Below are 19485 nucleotides of genomic sequence, written 5' to 3'. Positions count from 1 at the left end.
ATCTGCCCCTAACAAAGCCAAACTGGGTAGGGTCCAGTGTTTGGAAGTTCCCAATGTCTCTGTTAATGAGTTCCATGATGATGCGCTTCATAGCCTTGCAGACCAATCTAGTCAGGCTTATAGGGTGATAGTTCCCAGGGTCTGTTCTGGCTCCACCTTTGTGGAGCGGAATAACTGTTGCTGTGTACCATTCTATGTGTATGTAGCCTGTTGAGAGGCTGAGACTGAACAGTGTGTTTAGGTGAGGGGTTAGTTCATCTTTGAGCTTGTGTAGGATGCAGCCTGGGTCACCGTCCAGTCCCATTGATGCTGTGTTTTTGGCTTTGGAGAGGGCTGCTTTAACCTGAGTGTCTGTGCTTTCAGGGGCTCTACATTCTTCTGGTATGGTTATGGGCCCTTTTGGGGGTGCAAGGGGGGGGGGAGAAGTTTGCACTAAACCTGTCTGCCAGGATGTTGGCAATACTGGTTGGTTCAGTGTATTTTGTGCCATTCTGTATTAACTTCGAGCAGATCTGAGCATTGCTACTAACATTCTTGACATAGCTAAAGAATGCCTTGTGGTTATCTTTGGAATCCTTGGCAATTTTTCTTTCGAAGCTCACCTTGGATGATTTTATGAGGGATCATAGTTTCTTGCTGATACTGATCAGGGATGTCTTCCTTTCTTGGGATTTTACTCTTTTCTGTACTAGTTTTCTCCTTCTATTGTATAGCTTGTTTATGGCAGGGGTCTACCAGACTGGTTTCCTTTTCTTGGAGGAGTGAGTCTTGGTTTTGCTTGGGATAGCATGATCCATGATTTCTTGTAGCTGCCCGTAGAATGCATTAGTAAAGGATTTTGCAACTTGGACAGCATTTTCCTTTAGCATGGGGGCTTTGAAACTTTCCACCTAGGTCTTAAGTAAAATGAATTTTGCTTTTGGAAAGTTTTTCACGGTGGTTTCCTTGTCTGGGGGTGGGGGTGAAATGTGGATATCCATAGTGATTTGTTTATGGTCAGATCTAACCAGCAAGGGGTTGAACTCCGGTGTGGAATACCAGTCGCCCATGTTGGTGATGACCAGGTCCAGTATGTTGTCACCTCTAGTGGGAGTGTTGAACAATTGATTCAGGGTGCTTGAGTTTATAAATTCTAGGAAATGTTGGGTGGAATTAGTACTTGAGTACTTCTCCAAGTTAATATTTGGGTAGTTGAAATCACCCAATATTAGGGTGTTTGGTAGGACCTTTATGTTTCCCAGTGTTTCCAGAAATGTGGAATGGGGGTCCTGGGACATGGTGGGTGATCTGTAGCAAGCTACAATTTGAAGTGCAGTTTTGTCTGTTGTTAGTTGCACGTGGATGAACTCTGAAGCATCGTGCTGTGCCACAAACCTGGAGGTGTGGGTATCCTTGATGTATATGGATACTCCCCCGCCTTTTGTATTTTGGTCCGGGTACTGTGACCAAAATGTATGGTATGTGTTGTAGCCTGGTAGTGCTGGGGTGCTCTCTGGAGCCTTAAACCTGGTTTCTGTTACTGCACATATATCGATTTTCTCCATCCTGAGGAGTGCCTCAAGTGCATGCATTTTGAGGTTTAGACTTCTGGCATTGAGTAGCATTACCCTCAGATTTTTGCTACTTGTGCTATTTATGGCGGAGGGTTTGACTTTTGAGCCTTGCCTAAAAAAGGCACTATGGGGGTAGCAAGAGCCTTGGCCAGTATTTGAAAGCCTAAAGGTGACAGGTGCAAGCCGTCTCTAGTGAAGTAGCGTGGCTTGTCGAGCATGTCATCCCAGGCAGACAGACACTAGATCCCCTTTGAATGACATCAGAAACTTAGCCAATTGTTGAAATTGATAATTTTTTCTTTATACTGTTGTATCATTCTTGGTGAGGTCAGGATGCTACTCAGGGTCATGGTCATACCAGCCTAGGCTATGTGATCAGAGAGCTCTTCCATGTCTCTTTTCATGTAGTCCAGGGAGGTACGGCTCAGGTCATTCACACCAACATGGACAATAACAGAGTCATATTTGTATTTGTTCTGGAGTGACCTGAGTGGTTGTGTTATGTGGTGGATCCTGGCACCTGACAGGCAGCTAACCGTAACCTTCTTATTCAGCCTAGTGAGTGGGACGTCAGTGTGCCTGACTATAGAGTCCCCTATTACTAGTATGTTGGGTATGTTATTTTGCCTTAAGGGCTGTGATTGTGTGGCACACTGGTTTTGTGAAGTATGTGTTTCATGGTTTGTGTTGGGGGGGGTGGAGGTTGCTTGGATGTATGCTTTGGAGGTCTCCGTTGCTTTTGCAGATTTTTATTTAGAGCCTCCAAGTATGTTTTTGTGTATTTATGTAGGTTTTTTGCCAGTGCTGGTTTAATGGGTCTATGTGAGACTGGTGGTGTGATGCCAGTATTTCCCTTCTCCCCTTGACTGTCTGATCCAGTCTTGGGTTGAGAGAGCTTAGCCTCCAGTTTGGCTGTATAATTGCATCTCTCGCATGTATTATTGTTTGGTCATAGGAGGAGAGCGTTGTTTGTGTACATGAGGCAGTTATAACATTGCCTCAAAATTCCCAGATTCACCAGTTGGACTGGAGAGTACACCTGAAACTGCCCTTTGGCCATGCCTGGATAGGTACAGTGAACTGTTTTACTGAATAGCTGGTAAGGTCGAATAGAGAGCCTTGTCCTTCTGTACAGTGTCGGAGGGTCTAGTTCTAGGGTTTATAAGTGCTTGCTATGAGTTTTGAGCAAGTGCTGGGCTGAGAAATGAATGGCTTAAGTGCTTAAGTTGAAAGTTTGTCTAGTTCCAAGAGAAAAATTGAAGAGGAGACATTGTGGAGCCAGGAATAGTTATACCCTAGCTAACCGGCGCTGTCCAGTGTGCAAAACTGGGCAAATTTGTTTTTTATAACAGGGAAATGAAAAAGATAGAAATTAGCCCAAAATGGCCAATAAACTACTAATGTCTGGGCTGAAACCACTCCTCCAGGGACAGATAGGTTGCTCACAGCTCCCCTCTCTCACAGGTGAACAGAGAAACTTCTTTCTATCCAGGTAAGGTATGGGCAAACACAGAGATTTGTAACACAGCCCTGAATTCAGCACTAACCTGAAAATGGGATATACTAGCTTAGAAAGGCGGGAAACAAGTATATATATATATATATATATATATATATATATATATATATTTTTTTTTTTTTTTTTTCAGAAAATAAAGCAGATACAATAAAAAAAAAACTTTAAATGCACAGAAAAGGATGCTTATTGTTATATATCTCAGTTCAGAGTTGTTGTCAATGCCCCTAGTAATATAGTAGGAAGAAACACAAATACAGTAAAAGCAGACAAATAAAGTGCAATTTTTATTTATATATATATATATATATATATATATAGCTATATATATATATATATATATATATATATATATATATATATATATATATATATATATATCTATAAACAATAGAAAATGAACAAATTGATTTAAACAAGTTACCCAATTAACCAGAAAAAATCTCAAAACTGAGCCCTGTTCCAGCAGTCTTCAATCAGACAAGTCCTAAGTGCACACGCCCACTACTAGGGTGCAGGGGAACCTTCTCCCAAAAAAGATGGCATGGATCAGTGCTCAAGTTATACAAACAAAGCTAAATTCAGCACGCCTGAATCTGGTCCTCTGCTACAGCAACAAGGCGCACCAATTTCAGAAAGAAACAGTTCAAATAAGCAGACACAATAAGCCTGTGACCAGAAATTCCCAGCTCGGAAGGGCAGAATCCAGCTTCTCCTCCCACAAGAGTGCAGACCACAAACCTTCTTAATGTAGAATAACTGGCATGAAGCCCAAGTGCTTAAACCAGAACTAATACACTTTTAGAATAGCAGACACTGAGCCTTCAATCAGCAATTCCCAGCATAGAAGGATGTAAGCTACCTGTCCTGCCACAACAGTGCAGACCACAAACTTTCTTAATGTAAAACAACTAGTATGAAGCCCAAGTGCTTAAACCAAAGATTTAGAGTAACAGTTACAATTTAATCAGGCTACTAACAAGCAGTAATAAATGCAGCAAAATAAATAAAATTGAGTACTTTTAAGAAGAGGCAAAAGCAAAATAAAGTACGAGGAAGCACAAATATAGTAAAAGCAGATGAATAAAGTGCACATTTGTTTTTGTTTTTGTTAGTAAAGTGCAAGGAGAAAGGAAGGAAGAACCTAAGTGGGTTGGCCTTCTCAAATCTTCTCTCTGTATTAAGTAGAGTGAACACTAGACTCAGAATATGATCTCACTGTATTCTGTCAAGTGAGCAAATGAGATGGACTCAGGAGGAGTAGTCAAATACAGACTTACAGGAGGGGCGGGCAATTCCAGAGCCAGCAACACTAACACCAAAACAAGAAAAGGGAGGGTGGGTAGTAACAAATTGCAGAGAGAAACGCAGCACACACACTATTCAGTGAAACACACAATTAGGTACAGAAAAAAATGAAAAACAGTACTTTTAAAACTGCAGGTTTGTAATTAACTTCAGCTTCTAATGCAGGTGATGATAGCCAAGCAAGTCTCTAAGAAGTTGAGCATAAAATGATTTCTCAAACTTTGTGGCTAGCACTTAAATTACAGAGGAATCCCTCTAGGCTAACAGTTAAATATCAGATAAGAAGTGAGAAGACCACCACCCCCTCTTATATCAGAGAGAGAGACACAGCACACACACTATTCAGTGAAACACACAATTAGATACAGAAAAAATTAAAAACAGTACTTTTAAAGCTGCAAGTTTGTACTTAAATTCAGCTTCTAATACAGGTGATTACAGCCAAGCAAGTCTCTCAGAAGTTGAGCACAAAATGATTTCTCAAACTTTGCGGCTAGCACTTAAAGTACAGAGGAATCCCTCTAGGCTAACAGTTAAATATCAGATAACAAGAAGTGAGAAGACCACCACTCCCTCTTAAAGCAGAGAGAGATACAGCACACTCACTATTCAGTGAAACACACAATTAGGTACAGAAAAAATGAAAAACAGTACTTTTAAAACTGCAAGTTTGTACTTAACTTCAGCTTCTAATGCAGGTGATTATAGCCAAGCAAGTCTCTCAGAAGTATTGCTATGTTTTATGCTGTATAGATTCCATATACTAAATATGCATATGTAGACTTCTTATTTTCTGTTCATATTCTTTATATGTAACATAGACTATAGAAATGCATAAGTAGTTTTGTATTGTGTTGTATAGTTTGCATGTTACTGTATAAGCATGAACAGCCATTGTTAGAGTTCTTCTTATACATGCCATCATGCTGCTAAGTTTTTGGCATCTGGTCTGTATCAGAACTTCATAAATTATACTTTGAAGCCTCTGATGAGTATACTCATTTCAGGAGTATAGGGAAGTCTCGTTTAAAGACAAGTATAGTCTTACAGGATATACATGAACTCTGCTGCCCTGGTGACTACATTCATTTAGGAAAGAATAGCTAAGTAAAGTTTTATTTTTTCACTTTTAAGATTTTGAGGCTGGTACATATTATTTCTTTATGCATTGTTATTCATTAATTGAGAAGAGGGTATGATTTAGCACTGTAGGTTGTTTTTAGTTGTGGTATCTACATTTTATTAGCCTAACTGATTGAGCTTGCTACCAGTAAGATATAATTTTTATAGTTTAAAGTTGGCTAAGTCAAGAGTGGCAGGTAGCAGGTCTTTGTAGTCCCTAACCAAATCTAGGACATTGACAGTAAAACCTTGTCTGGACAAAAGCGCTGGAAAATTAGAGAATTCAGCCAGCCTTTCCTGAGAATTGTGTGTGTGTGTGTGTGTGTGTGTGTGTGTGTGTGTGTGTGTGTGTGTGTGTGTGTGTGTGTGTGTGTGTGTGTGTGTGTGTGTGTGTGTGTGTGTGCATGTGTGCGTGTGTGGCTCTGTAAATAATTTTTTGGAAGGCAGTTACCATAGATAAGGATCAACAAAAATAATATTGTCCCCAGAGATAGAGAGAGAGAGAGAGAGAGAGAGATAAGAATGTGGTCTGGGGTGCTAGACTAAAGACTCCCCTCTGTAATTGGCCAGTGTAATATTCCTAGTCTAGATTTCTATGTTGTAATCCTATTCCCAGGACCAAATCCATGGTGGCAATAGACCAGAAGCCAGCCAGAAGCCTTTTAAAACCAATTTAATATGTGCACAAAACACAAAGTGAACACATAAACGCATACACTTAAATAAAATAATCAATTAAATGATTTTATTGAGTCATTTTATTGAATGTATTTATTGGCCAAACTGTTCACTAGCAAGATATTTAACCTGTCAATTTACCTTAGAACCACATCTAATGAAGTGTTTGAAACGAAAACGCTGTATTTTAAGTGTATGCGTTTATGTGTTCACTTTTTGTTTTGTGCACATATTAAATTGGTTTTAAAAGGCTTTCAGCTGGCTTCTGGTCTACTGGTACCTTAGATTTGGTTATTGGTCTCATTTTTGGTATATTGTGGCTGTTTTTTCCTATTCCCAGGACAGTAATCCATGTACACATTGTTTTCCTTGGGCCCGTGTTGCATTTGAAGAATTGGTTATTGAATTAGATTTGTGGGCATCTATTTTTCTCTTTTTTTATTTAACCATTTGAGTACCTGTGGTATAATTTGAGAAATCATTCCTCTGAGAGCCATTAGACCTTTATGGGGCAGTGGGATGCCTCCAAGGTCCTTAGCCCTGATTCTTCAAATACTGGTTGGCAATGGTGGATTCACACCCTCTCAAGTGCCAGATTGGTATTGCATTTGATGGCAAGTGGTACCATCTGTACAGTATCATATGTAAAGGTAGGAAAATATAGATTTCTATTTTAAACAACCAAATATAAAAATTTACTACACAGAGAATTCAAATTTGCTGAATAATACATCAGATTTATTGAATTTAGTGCAGTATTCAAATGTTTCAGATTAGAAGAAATACTGTCAGAGATATAAATAATTCCGTACTTGAACTAATTATTTTGCATAATCAGATCGATCTTCATGGCATTAAACTACTGACGATACAATGATCGCATTCCACGATTAAAAAATATGCAAACATAAACTGATTCCATTGATGGAAGGTTAATTTGAACAGATTCACATTAATCAGAACTCAATTATATCACTGATACTAAATAAACTGCTGCCCTCCATGACATCATTAATCAGTGTGAACTCTCCAGACCTAATGTGTATGACATGAAATATACTGAATATCTGAGAAATAGTCAGATGCTACACATTGTTAATTTCAAATAGGCAGTGTGTATTTTAGAAAGTGTTTTGTGTGGTGTATAGGAATGTGCAGCCCACTTAGCATTTTATAACATCTGTCAAATATGTCCAGAACTTGTGCATTGTCCTGAGCATACGTTTTTCTATGAATTGAGTAACTGCTAGTACCACGGACTATCCAGGAGGCACTTTAAATCTTGAATTTAAGGCAGATCATGTCTGTAAATTTCAGTGTGGCACACCAAAAGCTTATAACAATGAAAATGGCAAAGTAGCTTTTAGAAGTGAAATGTACACCATAATTTCCAGAAGGCTTTTAGTTTGACTGCAATACTCACTCACATTGGAAACTTCTCTTGTATTTCAGATCCACCTTTATCACTTTTTCTCCCTCTTCGCAGGTCTGCTTTCTTTTACATGAAAATAGTACTAGTATCTTCTAAGCCTAAAGGATATGAATTCTGGTTCCTCAATGTTTTTGACACAGATACACCTCTAGAAGCAGCTACAGACTATTAATTGCTGTGCATAGTTTGCCTATTTGACTGAGACTTGCTGATACTCTCTCTTCTGCACTTAGAAGAGTTCATCCCTAGCTCAACAGTTACTACTATGTCATGTAACCCCTCCCCAAGTGCAGAACAATTGGTTTCAGTCCAGCTGTATGGGCTGTACCCTGAGACAGCCCACCTGCATTTAAGCAACTGCAGTCAGGATGATGATGGATAAATTATTTAAAGGTTTAAAGCCCATCTAGTGTTATAACATTTTTGGTAGTTCCGTGATTTAGGGAGATGGTCTACAACTGATGTAAAGTGTCTTTTGAACAAATAATATTTTAGTGTGATAAGGGCTCATTTGCTGGCAAGGTGCTCTGCCTCTATACCTGAATGGCATTCTTCAGCATTCTTAAGTTTTATAATAATGTAACAAACGGGATATTCACCAACATCTAATGCAAGAGACAAGACTCTTCCTATGCCTATCTCACAAGCATCTGTTTATACAAAAATTGTTTATAAACATCTAAAACTATTACCATTGGTTCTGAACACAGCACATCTTTAAACTGCCTAAAGATAAAGATTTGTCTTGCTTTAGTTGTTCACTTACTCTGTAAGGAAGCTTTACCCTTTGTCAGCTTAGTGTGAGGCAAGCAATAATAACATAGGTAGGAACACATTTATAATAGAAGATATTTAGGCATAAAAATGCCTTAACTTGCTTTCAGTGGTTGAATATGACAGTTTTACACTGCAACATTCTCAGCCTGTGCTTTCACCAATCCTAATCTTGTTATACAGCCTAAACTGTGGGCTTCTTCCATACCTAAATTCCACTCAACTGGGCTATCAATCAACCCAACCTGATACACAGATTCAGCTTGAAGAGTCCTTCAGTTAGACAATGAGGTATGTGGTATGGGGTGTGAAAATATTGCCCATCAGCCTCTGGAATGTTCTGGGTCCTCTTTGGAGACTTTAAGACAGGGCTCTGTAGTGAAAAAGTCCATACCATGTGGAAAATGTTTTTCTTACTAGCTTCTAAGGTTAATAGAATTTTCAGTAGCCTTTGGTTAGGTCCAAAGTGGTTAGAAACCTAGCCTGGCCCTACTTGTCATGCAGTTTGTCCACTCAGAGCATGGGATGAATCAATCTTGGATATGCTAATTAATTTTCTGTCATTATTGCAAAACCTTATAGACGCATAAACTTCTGGACCAGTAGAATGGGAGTACTCCACTCACTTTATGTTTCTTATATGACCCCAGATGTAAGCATGTTTTGTACCTCTTCCTTAACTGCATGGTGTCCGGGTTTTGTTACGCAGTATGGTTTCAAATTTATCTTCTCACTAGAACGATTTCTATAATGTGATGACTTAAAGTGGCTCTGCTAGTCAGCTCTAAAAATATGTCCTTATTCCAGAATGCTATATATTTCACTTCTTTTTCTCTAATGCTAATAATGCCTACCATATTTTGACATCAGGACATACTGGTGGGACCTTAATTTCATCTGCACACATAATGAGTAAAAAAACTTGAGTTTCTTTCCAAGGCTTCAGAACATTTTGTGCTTTAAGTGTTCTGGTTTCCTTTTTCCCAGCTGTCTCACCTTATAATTTCTTTTGCTTACTTTCTCTTCAGGTTACAAAAGTCCTTGTCTTTTCTTTTCAGTACTAGATATGATCACAGGTACATTTCTTCCTAGTTTAAATTCTCTGAGATGGGCATTTTATGTTCTTTGTTGTGTTTCCTGAGCTCTTGCCATTTGTCCGCTTACTGTAGGCATCATAGTTCTGAAACCTGACATGCAGGTCAGTATAATGCTCTATGACCCTTTTAAAAAGGGTGATTTCCTCATGCAATGTTTCTTTTGCTGTATTTAGCAAGCCTCAGCGATGTCTGCCATACAACAGTTCATATGGTATGACTCTAGTTAAGGCTTGGGATTATTGTTCACCTTAAAAGTAGTCAACCTAGTAGGCTACCTGGAGTGCCAGGCAGCCTGGGACATTTTTCCATCTTCTGTCTGTTGTCATCAACCTAAAATATCCACCTGCCATGGTTATTCAAACCAGCCTGAAATGCAGGCTTGTTTGCATACATACACAATGATGACCACACATGCACGCTGCTGGACATATAAATCATGTTTATTCTCTATAATGATTGCTGAAAATACTTGTTTTCTAGAAATGTAATCAAGACAGCAAAGGGTCTACATCATTTGAAAATGTCAAATCACCTTTTGTTGACACGAAAATGTCAAACTCCAAGTTTGTCGAACGGCCAAAGCACCAATTTCTTTCCAAGGGAAAGAAATCGGAAGGCCAACAAACAACACCACATAAAAACAAACATATTTAAGTGGGGGGCTTTGCCCCCCAAACCCCACACCATGGGGGCTGTGCCCCCATACCCCCAACTAAATATTCTAACTCCGAGACTGCACTACAGTCGGGGAAAGGGCAGGTGTGACAGAACAGCCAACCGATTTCATTCCCTTGGAAAGAAATCAGTGATTTGGCCATTCGACAAACTTAGAGTTCAACATTTCCATGTTAACAAAAGGTGAGTTGACATTTTCAAATGTCGATCTTATGATATAGACCAAGACAGCAAAACACACTACTCCTTCCCCTATGATGGATGGTTTGACACTGATCACTCATTTCCACCCTCTTTAGAAGCTCCCCAAGCTGCCAAGTCAACAGTTTCAGGTCATCTGGGTCACAGAGGTTTAAACTCTATACCATGGAGCAGTTTATCTATCACAGGATGCTTAACATGAACTGTATATAGATAGATAGAGATATAGATATACATATAGATATAGATATAGATATACAAAAAAAATTCTGGAATGCTGTCAGCCAATGTGATTGCACTATGGATACTTTACTCTGCCTAAAGTTCGTAGAAGTTATATATAGTAATTGTTTGAAATATATATTTATGAAAAAAAGATCATGCAGTATGAAAGGTGACTGGCTTTGAAGAGACATAAGAATGAGTGTTTTACTAAATATGTATAAGTTATAAATAAAAAGAGCAGATTCCCGGGTGGGAGGAGCAGGAGCAGGGCAATGGCCATAGCATAATAAACATGAGCAAGAATGCATTTAGCAGAAATGAAACAATTTTTGAATGGTTAACACAAATCAGCTGCTGATTAAGTTGAGTCATTGGCTTATTCAATGGGTACAGAAATGTGCAGACTATGCTGGGTAACCTATTTTTGTCTGCCATCAAATTCTGTGTTTATGTGTCATTCTGTTTACTCCATTACTGACTAGCTGATGCATTCACAATGGTTTTGCATCACTGTACAGTTTTTGAGCACTATGAAGTATGAAACTGTAATGTCTGGCATCATTGACTAATTAGAAAAATAAAATATTTGAAAAGGGTCGAAGAAGATATATGAAGCAAAAGTAGAGATGTTCTATAAAATTCTGAACACTTGAAAAGTATAATTGACTTACAGTATTTGCACTTGGGCATTAATAATCAAATATCGTACAATTTCACTCCTGCTCCATGTGTGCCATATGCTGTGATTAAAAAGGCACATATTAGGGGGCATCACTGAATGGTATCAGAACCCCAACAGTTAATATTCTTCTGCAGTGCAGCTGTAGATTTCGGTTACCCTTTATTCCCTTCCCTGTAGTCTATCACAAAATAAGCTAGAGCTGAAGAGCAAGCTCCTTCTTCATCCATCTGTTTAGAAGATGAAGATGACTGGCAGTGGAGAAAGTCTTCTACAGACCATAGATGGCAATCACTGCATGCTCTTTTTGTGCATTCTGTTAAGGACAGCATCTGATAAAGTAATAATAACAATGTGTCCGCCACGCTTTGGTTCAAAGAATACGTTAGAATGTGAGACTGAGAAATGGCATTTGTTTTACTCAATCCAATGTGTGTAGTTACTGCTGTGATGCATTTCCAGAGGTTTGATATCTCCCTGTCAGTCACTTCCTATTATGTCATAACAGGTTTGACAATAAACTCAGTGAGAAGGTGAAGAAGTGACAATGTTACCATCAACAGCTGCCAACTCTCAGATGCTGCTCTTTTCTTTAACAAGGTGTTTCATTTACACTATCCCCCCGCCCTACATGGCCTCTGAGCATTGTACCACCCTTTGTGCTTGACCTATAAGAGTCTCAGTGTTTACCCTGTCCTGTATCTGATGCAAAACTAGTCAGAAATTATATGGATGCTTGACAAGATGGCAGTCTCCTTCTCTGTTTTTATTTACTTATTTATTTACTTATTCATTCATTACTTTTTGTTATCTGTGGATTTTGCCATCTATAATTATAGCATGAAAGTAAAATAAAAAGAATATTGTTAACCTTACCATCTCTTTGAATAGTCCACTTTTGGCACAGATAAATAGGACGTCTGTTGCACTTAATGACATTTCTGTCATGTTGCTTGACAGTCATCAGTCCTCTCTTCCTCAGGATCAGTCATACAGGAAGTACTGAGAAGTTTTATGTCCAAAGATGTTTTTGTTTGTTTCTAGGTGAATATTTTTATAACAAAGTAGTTGTATTTCTTGTTTATCTAGCATAGAATGATTGGATAATAATCAGTGAGTATGTGGTATGTGTATATGATGGTAAATCTGCATGTATATGTGTGCGTGCATGTGTGTGTGTGTGTGTGTGAGCCTGTGTACTGACAACTGTTCCTGTGAAATATTGAGCTGTACTTCTCTAAATGGAATTGTGACCTGTGACATTTTGCACTGCACTTTATTAGTGTTCAGAAAATAAGATGAATTTACAATAGACTGATGGCCCTCATGTTTTACCAAAACATGTTAAAATTCAATATGTGCATTTAACAAAAATGTTCCATGTAGTTCCATATATAGCTCAAGTTACAACATTAATCGACAATCAAACACCCTTTTTGTAAAAAAATAAACAAAAAAAAACAAATGGGTTTTAATGTGGATAAATGCTTTCATCAATATTCATCATATAATAATATGACAGTATCGACTGTTGTTTAATGCTGGAACTCAAGCTAAATATTTTATTGCTTATTTACATTTTTTTTGTTTGTTTTCTGGGAAAGTCCAGCTAGGTTGCCCAAAACCCCGTTTCAGTGGAGGCCAGGGAGAAAAGCTCCATGGAGCTAAGTGGAACATTTTTGTTAAATTCACATATTGAATTTTTACCTGTTTTGTTAAAGCACAAGGGCTATCAGTCTACACCAAACTTCATCCTGTTTTTTTTTTTTTTTTTAATAGTCCTGTTGTACCATGTTTACAAGAACTTGAACAAGTGATAAGTGTTTTAGCTCTTTGTAAGAAGATATTTCATCTTTAGTTTATAGAGGTGGAACTGCAATAAAAAAAATTAATTTTGTTTTCACGGCTTGGCAGCACTGAAGCTGTAGATTTTTATCTCTTTGAACTGCTCTAGTTTGAAAACTAATTTGGCAAATATAAAAACAGCAGTCAAACCGTAGCATCTTTATGTAATACAAGTTTGGTTCAACAGCATACTAACAGGTCTATAGAGGTGGTAAAACATTTTACAACTGCATGGTTTTACTTTCTATGGACTCTGTGTTGACTGCTATCCTTTTTTGAAAGATGTTATGAAGTTTATCAGTCTAATGTTTGTGACATTTCATCAATCAGGGATCAGTAGTTATGCAGACCTTTGAAAAATAATCAATGCTCAGCAGAGTAGGCATTATATAAAACAACAGACAATACAACCTATTGTTTGGCTCAGTGCCATAAGTGAGAGCTTCCTTTCCAAGAAAGATCCATTACTTCTTTATAATGCCTACTTTGGGAAGAGTGTTCCATTTAAAAATATATACATGTTTGTTTTTCAGCTGAATTTACTTATAGTATTTTTTTATTTTAAAGAGTGTTTCTGTTTCCTACTCTCTGGTTTCAAAAAGTAGTTTCTTTCATTGTTTATTTATAGTGGAATATGTCTCATTATGCATTTAGAAATGGCTTGATAATAGTGAATATGTTTAACGATCTGTGTGGTGCGGGGTATATGAGTGCCTGTGTCTGTGTATTTTTGCTTATGTGTGGCTGTGTGTTTGTATTTATGTATGTGTCTGTTAGTCCGTCTTTGCAATATACGTGCATGTGTACGACTCTGTGATTGTGTGTGTGTGTGTGTGTGTGTGTGTGTGTGTGTGTGTGTGTGTGTGTGTGTGTGTGTGTGTGTGTGTGTGTGTGTTTAAACTAAAGCACATGGCTTTATAGTACTTTTCTGACTAGAAGAAAGACTTCTTTTAAGTAAGTAAAATTTTGTTAGAACATCTTTTCGGTTAAGGCATATGTCCAAAAGTTATATTGTTTTGCTCTTAATTGTATAGTAGCATAAAGTCTTAATACCCAATCTAAACTGATAAATCCAGTAGGCTGTGGGTGAGAAGTATAACTGGGGGAAGAAGAAGGGTGTGGCATAAGGGTGTAGTTAGGTGATGGGAGATGTATGGCTTGGGGTCCCCCTAAAATATCCCAAACTGGGTTTGGCAGTTGCTAAGGCTGGCTCTGTAGTTATATATTGTGTTATGTAACTGCTTATACACCACAGCAGCAAAACAAGGACCCCATTTTGGATAGAACTTCTCAGCAGATAATGGCCGTCTTCACATCTGAAGAAAAGTTTTAACAATTTATTTCTTTACCAGCTTTTCTGATAGTCATTGATGCAGAATAACTTTGAGGCAACATTTTATACAGAAAAGTAATGTAGGAAAATGCTGTCAGTTATGTAATATAGCCATAGTATTGTAATATCATCTCTTAACAAAATCTATAACGTGACAGTGTGCACTATTGTAATAATTTTGTCTGGTCAGTTGGATAAAGTGTTATCATACTTGGGAATGACATCAAGCAACTCAAGACTGAACTACTAATAAAGGTAGGATTTCCATAGCCACTTTACCAAATGCTGATGAAATAAGAAAATAACATTTAGAACTCCATGAGGAGCTGCCACAGTGCAACTTAAGTGATGAACAGCTGAACATAAACTATGCTTTCCAACAGTCTGTGTCATCCAGATGTCTAATAATATTAACGATAAACTCATCACTGAGACTGCATAGTACGACTATTCTGCAAGGAAGTATCTTCTACACTCACTGGCAATATACTGAAGAAATACACATACTGCACTCACACTTGTCAATACAATAAAATAATACTGTTTATAAGGTATTATACTAGACCAAGTTGTCATAAAAACGCTTATAATACAGATTTAATTTTGTGTTAGCATTCTGCTTTATTCTTGATAATTGCCATCTTTTTCACACATAAAATGCTAAAACACAGAGAAAAACAATATTTCCATCTTCTGCTTAATGTCCTCAGTTCACCTTTGACACTTTTGTCTCAATTTGCCTTCTTCATTCTACAAAAATAAAATGATTTCCTCATTTATGTAATTCTCTTCTCCCATTTCAGTTTGTGTAGAATAGCACATGTTTACATGCTCAGTACATTTTAAAGTATAGAACTATACAGTGTTTTCTTGTCCCCAGATATTTTATTTCTAACCCATGTCTGACAAAAGTATGACATTTCTTCCTCAGTCATTCTGTCAGTCTTAATCCTTCATGCCAGACAAGTAGCATCCCATGCTCCTACTTCTAGAAAATCGATCTGATAGAATAAAATATTAAATAACGATTTCTCGTAGTGAGTTGTTGTGGTCATCGTTGCTCACATTTTTAAGAACATTAAGTAATACAGTTGCTCGACCACCTTTTAAATATTTTTCAATTCTCTAAATGACTTCAAATGCACTATAAATTTTAGAATCTACTGTCTCTCTTATTAGGTCTTTCCTGAATATTCCAAAGGGCTTTTAATACATTTTTTAAAATGCATAACATAATAGATATAAGAACAATTATGTTCCAAAATGCAAATTTTATTGCACAAATGAAACAACATTTCTGTAAAGTGTGCTGCAATAGTACAAAATGAATAGAATTTCACACTGAAAGGTAAGTGATATAACTTTCTTAAGATGCTCTGAAGAGGTTATGATTTTGCTTACATTCAACATGTAAAACACAGGTGCCTAACTATTGTGGGTTTTTAATTTCAGTGGCACATTCTTAAGTGTTTCTTATGAGACAACTGTAAAAGTAAATGAAATAAAAACTGTCAACATTTTGCTGAGGATGTGATTTTATACAGTAAAGCATATTCCTTTCTGTTTAGAAAGTTAAATCTGAATATTGACTTACGTATGAGTCCTAAGACAGTTTGGAAAATAAGTGTATTTTGTGTTCACGCACACACACACACACACACACACACACACACACACACACACACACACACACACACACACACACACACATACACACACACACACACAAATATATACAGTTATTTACTTATTATGCATCTTGTCAGAACTCCAGTTATCTAATTTTAGTCTCATTTATTCTCTCATAACTGTTGTCAAGAAGGAGAGGAGGATTTGGGATAACAACTATCTTACAGATAGTTATATAAGCAGTGTCTACCTTTCCATAGGGCTCAAGGCATGCGTTGACCTTAGTAAGTGCTAGGAAGACATGCTGCTACATTTCTGATATCTCAGTAATGCAGGTTGCTCTACCCCTTACAGAAAGATATGTAGTAGCCATTGTTGCAGCATCTAGTGCCTTAGCAACTTCTAAACAGAAGTGAGAAGGCAGTCACAGGCTAACGTCTTCCTTCTGTTAGGCAGCTGTCCAGTACTTAACACATTACTCAGGTCTGGACATGTCATCCATGTACAAAATGATAGAGATTTGTCTGTCTACCACTGGCACCACACTGCTGTTTCCACAGGTACATTTTACTGCTCTTGTCAACAAGATGATTTTAGTTGTTTTTTTTTTAATCTATAAACTGAGAGACTAGTCTTTATGAAAATTTTCTTAATCAGATACTAATTTTGTACTTTGTTTCTGGATGTCACTCCCATTAACATTTGTTGTTAGTACCATCAGCATCCACTTGTGGTTTATAACTTTTGCCTTTGGAGACTTGGGAACTTAATTCTTTTTGCAGATGGGTTTGATGCTCCACGGTGCTATCTGGTTACTCTGCTTGCATGTTTGAGCTTTAGATTATGTTCTTATTATCAGGTTTATAAGTCCTTGGGATTTACTGGTCCACTTCATCACCCACTATAGTCCAGTGAATGCCAACCAACAGTCAGTAACTTGCAATAGCCAAAAAAAAGGAAAACAAAACACAGAATCATCAGTCTGTGACTAAATGTGACAGTGCTAGGGGTATTAAAAATGGGACAACTGCTCTAAGCAAAAGCAGATCAGCAGTAAAGGTCAGCAATACAGGAAGTTTTACCATTGGGGCTGAGATTACAACTATGCTGCTGCTGCTAAAAACATTAGTCTTGGGCTCTGTCACTCAATTATCTGCCATTTGTTTTTGAAAATTTAAACTAACTGGTTTGTCCTTACTTTCGTTTTCTGTTTTACCTACTAACAAGCCTTTTCTTTGGAGTTGATATTACATCACCGAATGTGCCCATTTTGGGCTGTTTCTATTGTTGTATTAGGTGGAGTTGTTCTAAGATTTGTTCTGGACTTATTTAGTTTTCTATTGGATGTCAGCCTGTTTTTAACATAGAATTGTTCTTTCGATGTTTCTGGGATCCCTGTCCAGGAGGTTATCTAAACTTGTTATCAAATACTTCTGTTAAGTCTTCATGACTGGACTTTATTTTTTATCTCTAGTGTCGTACTATTGTGTTTTTATATTTAAGTAATTCCGACCAACTCAATGAAGTTCTGGACTTTCTGTTTTAGATTAGCAATGCTTCATCCATTTTTTGACCATGGATAACATTTTTCTTCCTAACTTTTATTTTTTTTCTACTTTATTACATGTATTTACTTTTTATTAGTATGTTTACTTTGTTTCACTTATTTTATTTTCTTCACTGTTATTTTATCATCAGATTGATATATTGTTGTTTATTTCATTCTTTTTTTTTTTTGCATTATTTCTCTCACAAACCTTATATTGTGGGCTTTGGTATGATATGCAACAGAGACTAGTTGCTCACCTTTTGACATTTTACTTCTTCCATGTTTCTTCAGAATTCTGTGATTGAGAGTAACTAGCTCGTCATTACAGCAGGAGACCCAGGTAAGTTATCTGAGTTAATACCTGAACCACTGCTGTGCAGGTAAGGTATCTGAGTTAATACCTGAACCACTGCTGTGCAGGTAAAGTATCTGAGTTAATGTCTGAACCACTACTGTGCAGCACATGAAATGTAGCAAAACACTGATTAGTGATGTAGTGTTGTTTTATGCAACGTACTCATAGATCCTTCAGGTCATCTGGGAAAGATAGGTGAGAACTTGTCTCCTACTGGGCCAGTGAGGGTATTCTATTCAAATGCTAGATCCATTTGGATCAAGTCAGCCATTACACCTAGCCTTCTGCATTGTTCTGACCTGATATTCATAAAAGACACCTGAATAAGTATTTCAGTCCTACACTTGAAGCTTTAATGCTGTCTAGGTTTTCTGTTATATAGCAACATACACCTGTTCAATCAAGGGAGAGGTTGCTGTAGTCCATTGATCTGTTATTGAACTGAGGTTGGCTAAAGTTGGGACTGCTAACTCCTTTGAGTTTACTATAGGTTCTGGAGTAACCTGTGGAAACCTTCTCATCTGCTATCAACCAGGCTGCCTGAGGATGTTCCTTCAGGAGTTCACATTATGAATACTCCTTGTTGCTGACTTTTCCAGTCTGTTTTTCTTGGATGACTTCCTAATCAGGGTTTATTAGATGCCCATGGCCTTTCTGTAAGAATTCCTCTGAATTATGAAGAGATTTGAATTGCTCAAGTTGCTGCTTCTGTTACCCATAGACAGGCACATTCTGGACATGGCATTCTGGCAATGTGTCATAGGCAGTGACTTGGTGGTGAAGCCTGTCACATGGGCTGACAATTTTCTTACATGTTTCAAGACTGAACAATACTAGGTGATGCATGCTGACCTGGGTATGATACGGCACATATATTTTAGGCTGATTATCCCAAATCTTTTGGATCCTAACCTTTGCCAGCCACTCAAGGATTATCTGAATCAGATAAGTTTAATAAGGTATGTCATAAGGCATAAAGGGTGGCGCAGCGGTGCAGCGGTTAATGCTGTCGCCTCACAGCAAGAGGTTCTCTGGTTCGATTCTCGGCTGGGATGCCTTCTGTGTGGAGTTTGCATGTTCTCCCTGCGTTCACGTGGGTTTCCTCCGGGTACTCCAGTTTCCTCCCACATTCCAAAGACATGCTTCTGGAGCATTTCTCCCCGGGCTTCCGCTGAAAACAGGATCTGTGGAACCTAGTCGGACTTCCCCGGTCAACAAATGTTAAATAAAAAAAAAATAAATAATAAAAAATGACTCTATTGATACTTTAACCCTATTTCACTTACACTTTATGCCAGGTGAGCCATGATTTAATTTTGAACTCTATGAAATTAGGAAGAATTTATTTTTATTATTTTATTCTGGGGTAGAGCAGTGATCTCCATGGACCTTTTTCAGATTCAGCCCAAGAGCAGTGTCTGGTTAACTGACTTGTTCAGAGTCAGACAGTTGGACAGTGATCACAGGTGGTATTATATCAGGTTACTTCATGGCAAGATTTTTCTAGACAACCA

This window comes from Protopterus annectens, chromosome 3.part1 (assembly GCF_019279795.1).
Source record: "Protopterus annectens isolate FY-2018-M chromosome 3.part1, PAN1.0, whole genome shotgun sequence".
NCBI lineage: Eukaryota > Metazoa > Chordata > Ceratodontiformes > Protopteridae > Protopterus > Protopterus annectens.
The sequence above is the reverse complement of the archived record's forward strand: the minus strand, read 5'-3'. Positions refer to the sequence as shown.